The sequence below is a fragment of the Silurus aristotelis genome, assembly GCF_946808225.1.
Source record: "Silurus aristotelis genome assembly, chromosome: 29".
In the NCBI taxonomy this organism is placed as follows: Eukaryota; Metazoa; Chordata; class Actinopteri; order Siluriformes; family Siluridae; genus Silurus; species Silurus aristotelis.
This window is the reverse complement of record NC_139602.1, coordinates 2899949-2913495: the sequence shown is the minus strand read 5'-3', so window position 1 is coordinate 2913495 and position 13547 is coordinate 2899949. Positions and strand designations below refer to the sequence as shown.

The window sequence follows — 13547 nt, the reverse complement described above, 5'->3', positions numbered from 1 at the left end:
AGCTCATAACATGATATTACAGTGCTAATATATACAGTGACTTCAGTCTAATTCTAATATATTTAAAGGCCTGTCAGTGTTTGTGTCTAATTGATCAGCAGTTTATTATGGAAGTAGGACTTTATCAGTTATCAGTCCAAAATATGCAAAAAAGTACCTTTAGCAGTTTGCACAAATGTGAAGTAAACTCTCAGCAATGTGTATATGTGAAATTAACCATAAATATTTAAATAAAGTTTTAGAATGAACAGTAATGGATTTAATATTACAATTATTTGGTCTGTTCGTCCACCAAACAGACAGTGTAATATTTTATTAATTCTACAGAAGGGTTATCTCCTTGCTTGTAAATCACAACATTTTCTACTGCAAACCAGAGAAGAATGTTCAAGGACTTCCAAATCACCTGCTTAAATTCTCTATTACAATCCAATATTTAGACTCTGATAACCAATACTGATTTATTTTGTATTTTTATTTACCGCTAGATCGGTAACAATCTTTCATTTGGGTTGTATTGATCATTTTTGACTAATATTTTTATTACAACTGGAAATAATGTTTCCAAATAGGACACTTCACCTTGCATTACTATGATAAAATGTCATCCTCCTAATGCTCTAGGAAACCAACATAAATCCTTCATAATAAATGACATGAAGCTAAATAAACATTTATAAAGACATGTACTTCAGAAGTGTCAGCTGATGTACAGACTGTGTTTCTCAGTGTGAATGTTAAGTTATAACACCTCGTCAAGTGACAGATTTCTGTAGACATCAAATGGTGTTATGACGTTTTCCAGGTCGACTTTCTTTAGATCATTATGTAAAGTGTGTTATGTAGATTTTCTCTGACTGTAAATTACAGTGAGTTTGGGGTTTAATGTTTTATGTCACATTAACATACATTTGAACTTTATTTATTTTAACCTAACTCCTGCTCGCATCCTACATTTGGGTCCTCATTTACCTAGTCACACCCGCAAGAGTCTCTGACAGAATAATCTGGCACCTTTTCACCGTGTCCTGTGAGATTCCTGACACATAGATACATAAATATCCCGGGACATAAGCCTTTAAAAGGGTAACTTGTGTTAATACAGAGTTATATTCTGGCATATAAAATGCACCCTTGTTTGGAAAATAAACTTTTCATATAGAGGGATTTGATAGCAATTTTGATATCAAGCATTAAAAGAAAAGACACTAGGTTTATATGAAAAGAGAAAATACATACAAGATATGTGTATACGGAATTTGGAACACTATTATTAGTTAGCTAATAAAAAATCCCCTTTGTGTGTGTGTATGGGGGGGGTCACACCCAGACGTACTGGAGCCGAGTTTCGAGAGTGGATTGTTTTTATTACTTGATGGCCACTTTGAAGTCAGCTAGAGAGGCCGGGGACTATCCTTTTTTGTGTCTTCCGGGGTGGAGTGGGTGGAGAAGAGTGATAGCAGGAGTGATTTGTAATAGAAGAGTATCTGTGAGAGTGAAAGGGAAAGTTTATAGGACTGTGGTGAGACCTGAGATGTTGTATGGATTAGAGACAGTGGCGTAGAGTAAAAGACAGGAGGCGGAGCTGGAGGTAGCAGAGCTAAAGATGTTGAGTTTTTCGTTGGGAGTCACGACGATGGACAGGATTAGAAACGAGGTTATTAGAGGGACAGCGCATGTAGGACGTTTTGTAGACAAGGCGAGGGAGGTGAGATTGAGATGGTTTGGAAATGTGCAGAGGAGGGACATGGGGTATATCAGTAGGAGAATGCTGAGGATGGAGGCGCCAGGAAGGAGGAAAAGAGGAAGACCAAGGAGGAGGTTTATGGATGTGGTGAAGGAAGACATGCAGGTAGTTGGGTTGAAAGAGGCAGATGTAGAGGACAGGGGGGTATGAAGACGGATTATCCGCTGTGGCGCCCCCTAATGGGAGAATAGCACTTTTGATTTTTTTCAAACGCAGTAACAACACAACATTTTGGGATAAAAAAGAAATACATTACACAAAAACACTTGTCCCCACACACACATTCAGCTTGCACCCATATCAAGAAGAGAAAAAAAATTCCTTTACAATTTCTTGTAACGTTTAGTTTCTGGTGTTTTCACATAAAGTTCGTTTTAAAAGAACCAAACCCAGTTCACTTAAAGTGAACCAGAAAGTGATCTAAACAAATGTGACCCCAGTCCCTTTCGTGTTCACAATATAAAAGACTCAAAAGAGAACCCAGTACTCTTTTTGGTCCTCTTTAGTATTGAAGTGATCTCAGACCCTTTCATGTTCACACCTCAACCTCATAAGAACTCAGAACCCAGAAATCTATGCAGCAATGGATTTTGGCTTGCACCCAAAATTTCATTCAAATCGTCATAGAACGGACAGGAATCCTTGATTTTAGCAGACTCCCCAACGACGCATTTTATCACGTGTGCTCATGTAATTCTGTCGTAGTTTTTTCACTTTTACGCGACATTGTAGTGCTGTTCTGTTGTAGCCCCTTTCCTTCAGTTTTTAAGAAAACAGAAGAAATACTTTTATGTTTTTATGTGTTGAGAATAATTGCCGCTTAATGCCATCTTCTTTCCAAATATCAATAAGTGCACAGCTTTCTTCATAAGACCACACGACTCTGCGACCTGCCATGTCGAAAAGTTTTGTGTTTCAGCAGTGAGGGAACACGGCTGCAGGTATGGCAAGCCTCCAGGGACATTTGGCGAAACGAACGGCAAAGCGGACCGGGACCTCATTGCTTTCACATGTCACAAACAAATCGAACCACAAACGAACCCACAAACGAACCGTACTCAGACCACCTCCGGAGGTGGTCTGAGTACGGTTCGCTTCTGGGTCCTTTTAAGGGGTCTGAGATCACTTGGTTTGTTCACATATACACACCGAACCGCTCCGAGAGCGTTTGGAGGGCTCAAACGAACTAGGTGTGAAAACACCCTTACACGTTTTCATTATGTTCCTGTATGGTTCCTAGAGTTGAAGTTTTTCTCGCTTGCCCTTAGCAAAACATGACAGATACAATCCGAATTGAATTAAATGGTTTCTTGCTGTTTTTCAAAACTTTGTGAGACGAGGAAAAATACCATGCGGTCTCGATTATATTATATTATATATTTCTACAATCAGAGTTTACAGCATATTTCTGATACCCTGCAGGTAACACACATCAATTACACATGCTTTCATTGAGAAATGAGTTATTGGAAAGTATCTTCTGCTGCTTCTATTAGAACAACACGTGGTGTAAAGAAAGAAGTCAGATTTGGAATTTTGTCATCTAAAAGCTTTTTACTTTGTGATAAACGCTTTAAAATGATGTGTAATTTTTCATGTCTTTTTCAGATTGTGTCTAATGATGTTTTTTATATTACTCTCACTGATACCTGATGCTCTACTGGTCCACGTTAACACAGCGGGGGAGCAGCACAGGATCAGATCACCACTGAAGAGAAAAGTGATTATAAAGTGTTATAAAAAATGAAAGTTAATATAGACAGTCTTATATATTGATGACACATACACATCATGGCTAATATTGTTAAAAAATCACATTTTTTAAAAAATATATAAATGCAGATTCAAGCATATGTCTGTGAGTATTTTTTTTTTTACTTATGTAGCTAAAGATATTGCTCTTCATTCACTTATACTTTCATTACATATTTGAGTATACAGTATGTCATTTTATATCTTGTGTTATAATTTTTTTTTTTATATCAGAATAAGATATAAGTTCCTTTTCGTAAATGAAATATTTTTGGGTGAAAATAAAGAGGAATGATTGTTGAATCCGACTGAATGTGTCTCTTACCTCTGCTTTCTGTTCACTTAAATTCATCTTTCAGAAAATCTTTGTGTATCAACTGCAAATTTTTCTTTACTTTGGAGTACAGGGACGTATTTAGATCAGTGTCAATACAGTGGTACAGCAGGCAGCATTGCTGCTTCACCACTCCAGGGTCCCGGGTTAAACCCAAACACACCTTAATAGATTTTGAGAAGCCACCTAGTTCTGTACGTTTAGCCTCAGCAGGGAGCTCATTGGCCGAGGTCACCAGATTGACCTCAGGCTAAAGCTTGTTGAAGGGTCCAGTAGCAGAGGTCTCCATGTAAACATTACTATCTTCTTTTTTTTCGATTTACATGCGTTTTTCATTATTGTGTTCACATTTTATAAACACACAATGTGGATTCAACTGTCTGTCAACTATCACTGCTTTCACACTTCACATTGCTTTTTCAGTTTGTTACTTTTAAATCAGAGAACAACTGTGGATCATAGTTTCAGTTTCCATGGTTGAGTTATGTTCTTGGTTTTTCATCTTTTGGAGTGTTACAGGGTTTTTCCATGCGAATGTTTTTAAGTTACACGGGTTTCCTCCACCTAATATAAACATTTCAGTAGGTTTTGTGTGTGTGTTTTTGTCTTCCTGGCTGAATTTCCTGTATACTCTGGATATATATGAGAAAGTGTTTGCTAGTGTTCTGATAGAATGTGTTGGTTTAAAAAGTGAAGTGTGTAGCTGTAACATGGTTACCAGTATCTCTATGAGATTTAGAAGCAAAAAAAAACCCCACAATAGTTAATGAATGGCCTGAGAAACAAGAGATTAGTATTAAATGGCATGAAGCATTTTTTTCATTCATATTAAAATAATATACTGCGTATTGTATTTAGTCGATTGTGATGGTTTGTACATTTGAGACCCACAGAACAAGATGTTTAACTTGAATATCATTTCTTCTTCTGTGTATGCACATATCGGACTTGAGAAAAGAGGATCAGGGAGTCTACAAATGTAGAAATGAAAAGGAATTCAAATACAGATGGCTTTCAGTTAAAGGTAAAGAGGATATCTGTTCTGCATCTGCACAGACCTGCACAGGACATCCCAAAGACTGTAAAATGGGAGGTTACAAAAAAACATGTTTCAGGAAATTTACCCTGAACCAACTCGTTGCCACAGTATCAGTCAGGAAATTCCTTTCAGGAAACTTCAGACCCGACTAAAGAGAAACAGGGAAAGTTTTGTACAAGTTGATTGCAGAGATTAGAGACTATATGTCAAAGGTACCTTCTGTCATTATGACAGCGAGCATTCTTTACTCCGGTGTCATGTGACATATTAGTAACAGTGATAAAAACTAACATTTTTTTTTAATGTTTTCGTTCTTTTCAGTAGGAGGAAGAGAAACTTCAACACTCTTTAGGAAGCCAAACCTCCATCAAAACAGCCTCAGAGTCAAACCAGAATAATACTATATACAGGATATTTCTTACTTCCTACTGTCAATAGTGAAAGCCACAGAATTTCAACTGTAACATACAGTAGTAGTATATATATTATTTGTTGGAGATGCAAATGTACAAATGTGTTAGTTTTATTTGGGAATCAGATCAGTGCCGGTTATTTAGTAATAAATAAGTCAGTCAGTAATACAGTACGATGTTTTTACTGCAAAATGGAGTGTAAAATGTATTTCTTTGCATCACTCAGTGTTAATGTATGTAAGTATGTAAGCAGAACAGCATCTTGGTGTCAGAGGTAAAATCCACAGAATGTATATTGTGTTATATATAATTTTCATGCTTTCTTTCCTCAGACTGTGTCTGATGTTACTTACTCTACTGTAACCCACCTAAACACATCTGGAGCAGCACGGGCCCAGATCAACGCTGGAGAGAAAACCGAATACGCCGGCATTCTAACAAAATAATCCACAGAAAATATATAACTTTTGTGTACCGTCATTGTCTCACGTTGCAAATATGAATGTTCTAGAAGGCTTTGCTCATCACCCTGTTGTTGTGTAAGATGACTGCTGTAGAAGTTGTTCTTTGCAATCGTGTGAAAGTCTACCTGGACTGAATGTGTGAAATTGTTTTGATACTGTACTGTGTTACTGTATTGTGTTAAAGGCTGTGTGATTGTGTTCTTGTTGAGAGTGACGTATTCTTCGTACATGACCCAAGGTTTGTTCACTGATGTCATGAGAAAGAGGATGTAGCCATTCTTCCATCAGTCCACATTTATATGTTCACTTTGACATCCTGTTAGATATCTTAAGGGATTAAGGGGAACATCTGCTGTCAATTCTAACATCCTCACTGCTACAATAGAGTGTTTCTCTTGACAAAGTGCCAGTGAACTGAGCCTATGGTTGCATGACCTTAAAGACCATTGGAAACTCTTTTAGAAACCAATTCAGCCCTTAAATGTAAATTTTTTCTACAAGCTGGAATACGGTTTAAATTGTACTTCATTTCTGATTTCCAATCACTAGATACTTTTATCGATATAAAGGTCTTAATAGTAAGTATTTCATTTCATCTCACCATGATTGAATTTATTTATTTATTTCAATTAGGAAAAAATGTTTCGCATTTTTTTTTCAATAATAAGCAACTAATTCAATTTTATTTATTAGAAAAGGAAAAATTAGCTTGATGTAAATAACATTTATATCATGAACCCGGGGCCAAGCATTTATCTGTTTAAAAGTAAAGTGAAAAAGTAAAGACAAATATATGTGATAATATATGTATGGTATGTGCTTTACTTTATTATAATAATCATGATAATGCGATTCTTTTCTTTTGTTAAGCTTTTGATAAAATAGAAGATCAATTGATGTTTACAGCTCTCAGGCATTCATAAAGAAATGATGGAAAATTGTGTTTGTTTAATAAAGGGAAGCTCACATCATTTCTAAATCAGTAGAGATATTAAACTCAGAAAGATAAACATTGCATATGTTTATAGAATGTATTTACATTTAAACATCTATAAATTATCATTATTATTATTATTATTATTATTATTATTGCTAAAGAAAGTTTTTCTTTTTCTTTCCTTTGCTATGTGTTCTGTGTCTTTTATTAATATTTTTTGTTTCATATTTTTTCTGTGACTGTGTGTTGTTTAGTCTTTAGTAATCAAATTCTAATCATTATAATGAAACTGATAAATTATGTATTTTTTAATTTCTGACATAAAATAATCTGCTTACAAAGAAATGCATCCGAAACACACTCCTTTTTGTTTCACTTTCAAAAACAAACTACCCAATCCAAAGCCCCCATCTGTCACAAATGACATCATACCTCAATCTGCTCAATATGCTCAATCACAATCCTGAACTCAAAAGCTTTTTAAGACATAAAAACTTAAAAAAAAAAATTAAAAAAAAATAAATAATAATAATAATAAAAAAAAATTTAAATCCCGCCTTCAGCACTGTGATTGGTTAACACCAAACTGTTTCTGTGCTTGGATTGGCTGTTCTGGTTACATCCCTATCCTGAATACAAACATTATTATTATTAGTTATTATTATTGTTCTTGTTGTTATGATTATGATTATTAATAATAATAATAATAATAATAATAATAATAACAATCTTCTTCTTCTTCTTTCGGCTGCTCCCATTAGGGGTCGCCACAGCGGATCATCCGTCTCCATACCACCCTGTCCTCTATATCTGCCTCTTTCACACCAACTACCTGCATGTCTTCCCTCACCACATCCATGAACCTCCTCCTTGGCCTTCCTCTTTTCCTCCTACCTGGTGGCTCCATCTTCAGCATTTTTCTACCAATATAATTCATGTCCCTTCTCTGCACATGTCCAAACCATCTCAATCTCGCCTCCCTCACCTTGTCACCAAAACATCCTACATGCGCTGTCCCTCTAATAAACTCATTTCTAATCTTGTCCATCCTCGTCACTCCCAACGAAAACCTCAACATCTTCAGCTCTGCTACCTCCAGCTCCACCTCCTGTCTTTTACTCAATGCCACTGTCTCTAATCCATACAACATCGCAGGTCTCACCACAGTCCTATAAACTTTCCCTTTCATTCTTGCAGATACTCTTCTATCACAAATCACTCCTGTCACTCTTCTCCACCCACTCCACCCTGCCTGCACTCTTTTCTTCACTTCCCTAACACACTCTCCATTACTTTGCACTGTTGACCCCAGGTACCTGAACTCCCCCACCTTCTCCACCTCTTCTCCCTGCAACCGCATCACTCCACTGCCCTCCCTCTCATTCACACACATGTACTCTGTCTTACTCCTACTGACTTTCATTCCCCTTCTCTCCAGCGCATATCTCCACCTCTCCAGGCTCTTCTCAACCTGCTCTCTACTCTCACCACAAATCACAATATCATCTGCAAACATCATAGTCCAGGGAGACTCCTGTCTGACCTCGTCCGTCAACCTGTCCATCACCACTGCAAACAGGAAAGGGCTCAGGGCCGATCCTTGATGCAGTCCAACCTTCACCCTGAACCAGTCTGTCGTACCTACTGCACACTTTACTGCCGTCACACTGTCCTCATACATGTCCTGCACCACCCTCACATACTTCTCTGACACACCTGACTTCCTCATACAATACCACAACTCCTCTCTCGGCACCCTGTCGTACGCTTTCTCTAAATCCACAAATACACAATGCAGCTCCTTCTGTCCTTCTCTATACTTCTCCATCAACATCCTCAAAGCAAATAAGGCATCTGTGGTGCTCTTCCTCGGCATGAAACCATACTGTTGCTCACAAATGGTCACCTCTTCTCTCAGCCTGGCTTCCACTACTCTTTCCCATAACTTCATGGTGTGACTGATCAACTTTATTCCCCTGTAGTTACTGCAGGTCTGCACATCTCCCCTATGCTTAAAGATCGGTACCAGCACACTCCTTCTCCATTCCTCAGGCATCCTCTCCCCTTCCAGAATCCTGTTAAACAATCTGGTTAAAAACTCCACTGCCATCTCTCCTAAACATCTCCACGCTTCTACCGGTATGTCATCTGGTCCAACCGACTTTCCATTCTTCATCCTCTTAATCGCTGCTCTCACTTCCTCCTTACTAATCCTATCTACATCCTGCTTCACCAACTCCACATCCTCCAACCTTCTCTCTCTCTGATTTTCCTCATTCATCAGCTGCTCAAAATACTCCCTCCATCTTCTCAACACACTCTCCTCACTAGTCAACACATTTCCCTCTCCATCCTTTATTGCTCTAACTTGCAGTACATCCTTCCCAGCTCGGTCCCTCTGCTTGGCCAATCGGTATAAATCCTTTTCTCCTTCCTTAGTGTCCAACCTCTTATACAGTTCCTCATATGCCTTTTCCTTGGCTTTCGCCACATCCCTTTTAACCTGCTGCCGCATCTCCTTGTACTCCTGCCTACTTTTCTCATCACTCTGTCGATCCCACTTCTGTTTTGCCAACCTCTTTCCCCTAATGCTCTCCTGCACTTCCTCATTCCACCACCACGTCTCCTTGTCTTGCTTTCTATTTCCAGATGTCACACCAAGTACTTTTCTAGCTGCATCCCTCATCACTCCTGCAGTAGTTGCCCAATCATCCGGCACCTCTTCACCACCACCAAGCCCCTGTCTGACCTCTTGCCTGAACCTCACACTACACTCTTCCTCCTTCAGTTTCCACCATCTTATTCTTCTTTCAAACCTTACTTTCCTCCTCTTCTTCTTTGCCTCCAAAACCATCCTACAGACCACCATCCGATGCTGTCTAGCTACACTGACCCCCGCCAACACCTTACAGTCTCCAATCTCCTTCAGGTTGCATCTCCTACACAGAAGATAATCCACCTGTGTGCACCTTCCTCCACTCTTATACGTCACCCTATGATCCTCCTTCTTCCTAAAATACGTGTTCACCACTGCCATTTCCATCCTTTTAGCAAAATCTACCACCATCTGCCCTTCCACATTCCTCTCCTTCAAACCATACCTACCCATCACCTCCTTATCACCTCTGTTCCCTTCACCTACATGCCCATTAAAGTCTGCCCCAATCACCAATCGTTCTTTCCTAGGTACACCATCTACCACTTCATCTAATTCACTCCAGAATCTTTCCTTCTCCTCCATCTCACAGCCAACTTGTGGAGCATAGGCACTGATGACATTTATCATCATCCCTTCAACTTCCACCTTCACGATCATCACCCTATCAGAAACTCTCTTCACCTCCACTACACTCTTACTGTACTCTTCCTTCAGAATCACCCCTACACCATTTCTCTTCCCATCCACACCATGATAAAACAGTTTAAACCCACCTCCAATGTTCCTGGCCTTACTCCCTTTCCACTTAATCTCCTGAACACACAACACATCTACCTTTCTCCTCTCCATCATATCAGCTATCTCTCTCCCTTTACCCGTCATAGTACCAACATTTAAAGTACCAACCCGAACCTCTACTCTCCCACACTGCTCCTTTTCCTGCCGTCTCTGTAGACGCCTTCCTCCTCTCCTTCTCCTTCTTCGGCCAACAGTAGCCCAATTTCCACCGGTACCCTGTCGGCTAACGATACCTGTGGCGGTCGTTGTTAACCCGGGCCTCGACCGATCCGGTATGAAATTCTCATTTGTGATCCGCATATTTGATTTGGCACATGTTTTACGCTGGATGCCCTTCCTAACGCAACCCTCCCCATTTACCCGGGCTTGGGACCGGCACTAAGAGTACACTGGCTTGTGCCCCCCTAATGGCTGGGTTAATAATAATAATAACAATAATAATAAATTGTTATATAATAAATAATAATAAATATTGTTAATATTTATTATAATAATAATAATAACAATAATAATAAATATTAACAATATTTGTAATAATAAATAAAACATTATTATTATTATAATTATTATTATTACTATTATTATTATTGTTGTTGTTGTTGTTGTTGTTATTAATAATAATACCAATAATACCAATAATACAAATATTATTATTTTTATTATTATTATTATTATTATTATTATTAATAATAATAATAATAATAATAATAATAATAATAAAAATAATAATAATATTTATTCATTCTTTACTCTTAAAATGACCTGCACTGGTGTAATTGATGGTAGGAGTCAGTCGGATTAATGGAAATATTCCAGCACAATACTACACGAGCGCGCTGGGGGGCTAAACAGAGGACACAGGATCCACTTCGACTGATGGAGCTTTTGCGCTCTCTGCATCGGGGTCTGGATCAGAGCCGAGTTCTTCATGCATTCTTTGACTTGACCTCGTGAATATCCAGGTTAGAGCGGATGAAAAAAACATCTGGAGCATGTCTTGATGTCTGGAACAGAAATCTGTGAAGTGAAGAGAAACTGAAACTGTCCCCCACCAGGTCCCCCACCTGGTTCCCCACTCGGCGCTCAGGAAGAAGCGCAGAAGAGAAGCTCACTCTCAGGGATCTTGTTTGGTAGAATATCACCTAATGGTAAGAAAATATTTTTATGATACTTTTTTAATAAATACCACGTGTGAGTTTATGTTTTTTTTCTAGCTTTATGTCGTCTTATGAAAATGATATTATGTGTAATGTCCGTTATGGGATTATGTAACTGGTGGTGATGTAAAACACTGAACTTTGCAATGGTTCATAAACATTTGGTGCTTTGTGTTTTTTTTTTAGTTGTGTACAGTGTAAAAAACAAAGCATTGATTTAATTTTGTATTGATTTCAAACAATGCGTATGGGAAATATTAAATGTTCTATGGTTTTAATAGCATTTAATCCTATTGTTGGATGTTTGAGAATCCCATTTTCTCATTGATTGAAGATTTATTGTTAGGTTTTGTGATGTACTATATATTGTCATGTAATATTTTTTTTAAATTTTTTATATATTGTCACTAACTTCCCTTTTTGTCTCGTAGTACCCTTTGTAGCTGTAACATTTCTTTCAACATTTGTTTCTATAAGGTAAGCATTCCTAACCTCACTCACAGTGCTGGATTGGTTAAAAAAGGCGTTTCCTGTAGTTTTGGTTCTACTATTGCCTTGGCCTGCAGTTGCTGCTCTCTGCTATACTGGAGCTTTGCCATCATTGACGTGATCTTAACAAAAGTTCCATCCCATTTCTCAACTGAAACAAGCCTTACATAACCTCACCACATATTTTAATATTGAGATCATCAAGAATTACTGCCTTGTTTGGGAATTGCACAACCATCAGTACTGTGGAATAACACACACGTCTCACAAACACTGCATCATTCTTTTGGCAAAAACAAAAAGTGAGGACCCAAGTATTCAGGTCCTCACAAAATGATGGTTTAACAGTTTCTTCCCACAAGCAATTAGATTCCTTATCTTAAAAGGGATCGGCCTTTAACTTATACAGTACACACACGTGCGATGTTCTGTTTTTGAGCGAATCATTATATTTGAATGAAAGTTTTGTGAAGTGACCGAATCATGAGTGTGAACATTAGTGTTATTGATTCTAAAAGAGCTGACGCAACTAGTATGTGAACGAACTGAACTAAATGGGAATTGTTGGATGCGACTGAAAAACGAATGACTCAGTAATTTGGTAATAATAATAATAATAATAATAATAATAATAATAATAATATTAATAATAATTAAACCTGATATAACACTGGTGTTGAACACATTTTTAAATGAACTGGTTTTAAGCCTAATGACATGTCCCTTAAAATCTGTTGAATTCAGGTTTATAACAAAATGTTATTTTTGAACTAAGAAATATTAAAAACCATGTAAATAAATGTAATTATAATTTAACATTCATTATAAATAACATTTTGAGGTCATAAATGATGCTAAAACTGGTGTCTCTCTCTCTCTGTGTGTGTGTGTGTGTGTGTGTGTGTGTGTGTGTGTGTGTGTGTGTGTGTGTGTGTGTGTGTGTGTGTGTGTGTGTGTGTGTGTTTCAGTCTGAGGAAGTTGTGTGTGTGCACAGGAGAATCAGTAATGATGAAGTGCTTGTATTTTTTGTCTGTTGTGTTTCATGTGACTGCAGGTGAGTAAAGATATTTTCTACTTTAGCTGCTTTGTGCAAATTTAAAGTTTTCATTAGAATTATATGATTTATTATATTATTAATTATGTGTGTAAAGTTACTATTACTAGTTACTAAAGTGCAGAATTTCAAGATCAGCATGTACATCTAGTTACTGTTCAAAAACTTTTGATCATGCAGATTTTTTCTTACTTTTATTAATAATAAAATGTATCTATGTTTTATAATTTTGAGCTGCAAAAACTGAACAATGATCTGCAGTTGTGTAGCGTTACAATCACCAAGTGCTCGATATTTTCAAATGTAGTTGTAACATGGTGTCTAAATACATCCCTCTAACTACAAGAGTCTCTCTGATATTCAAGAAAAACACACACACACATGGATCACATGATAATATGACACACACACTGTAGAGATCAGACATGAACAAGATTTTGGATTTTAATGTACCAAAGCAGCAATATTTTCTTTAGCAAACATTTTGAAATATTGTTCTTTATATTATATTCAGTAGATTGTGAGATTATATGTTTGTTTCTGTAGGCTGTGATCTCTCTGGTGATAATGAATGGTTAGATATAACAAGTTATAAAGGTGGTTCAGTGCTGTTACCCTGCTCCTGCTCTGACCTGCACTCCAAACCTCAGACATTCACCTGGGTGACCTACAGAACAGGACGTCAGACTGAAGTGTTAAATGAT

The 13547-nt window shown here is 37.5% G+C and overlaps 1 protein-coding gene and 2 long non-coding RNA genes across 3 annotated transcripts in view; all 3 read left to right on the top strand.

Annotated features, from left to right (window-relative positions):
• Window positions 1-13547, top strand: part of LOC310722481 (uncharacterized protein) — a 211760-nt gene that overhangs the window by 7880 nt on the left and 190333 nt on the right. The gene's annotated exons all lie outside the window — the stretch shown is intronic.
• On the top strand, window positions 2114-2952 carry LOC310722656. The gene is made up of 2 exons (XR_014532445.1): window positions 2114-2162; window positions 2525-2952. It is a non-coding gene; the product is annotated as an uncharacterized lncRNA (long non-coding RNA).
• LOC310722641 lies at window positions 10989-13493 on the top strand. Its single transcript, XR_014532431.1, has 3 exons — window positions 10989-11291; window positions 11732-11777; window positions 13390-13493. It is a non-coding gene; the product is annotated as an uncharacterized lncRNA (long non-coding RNA).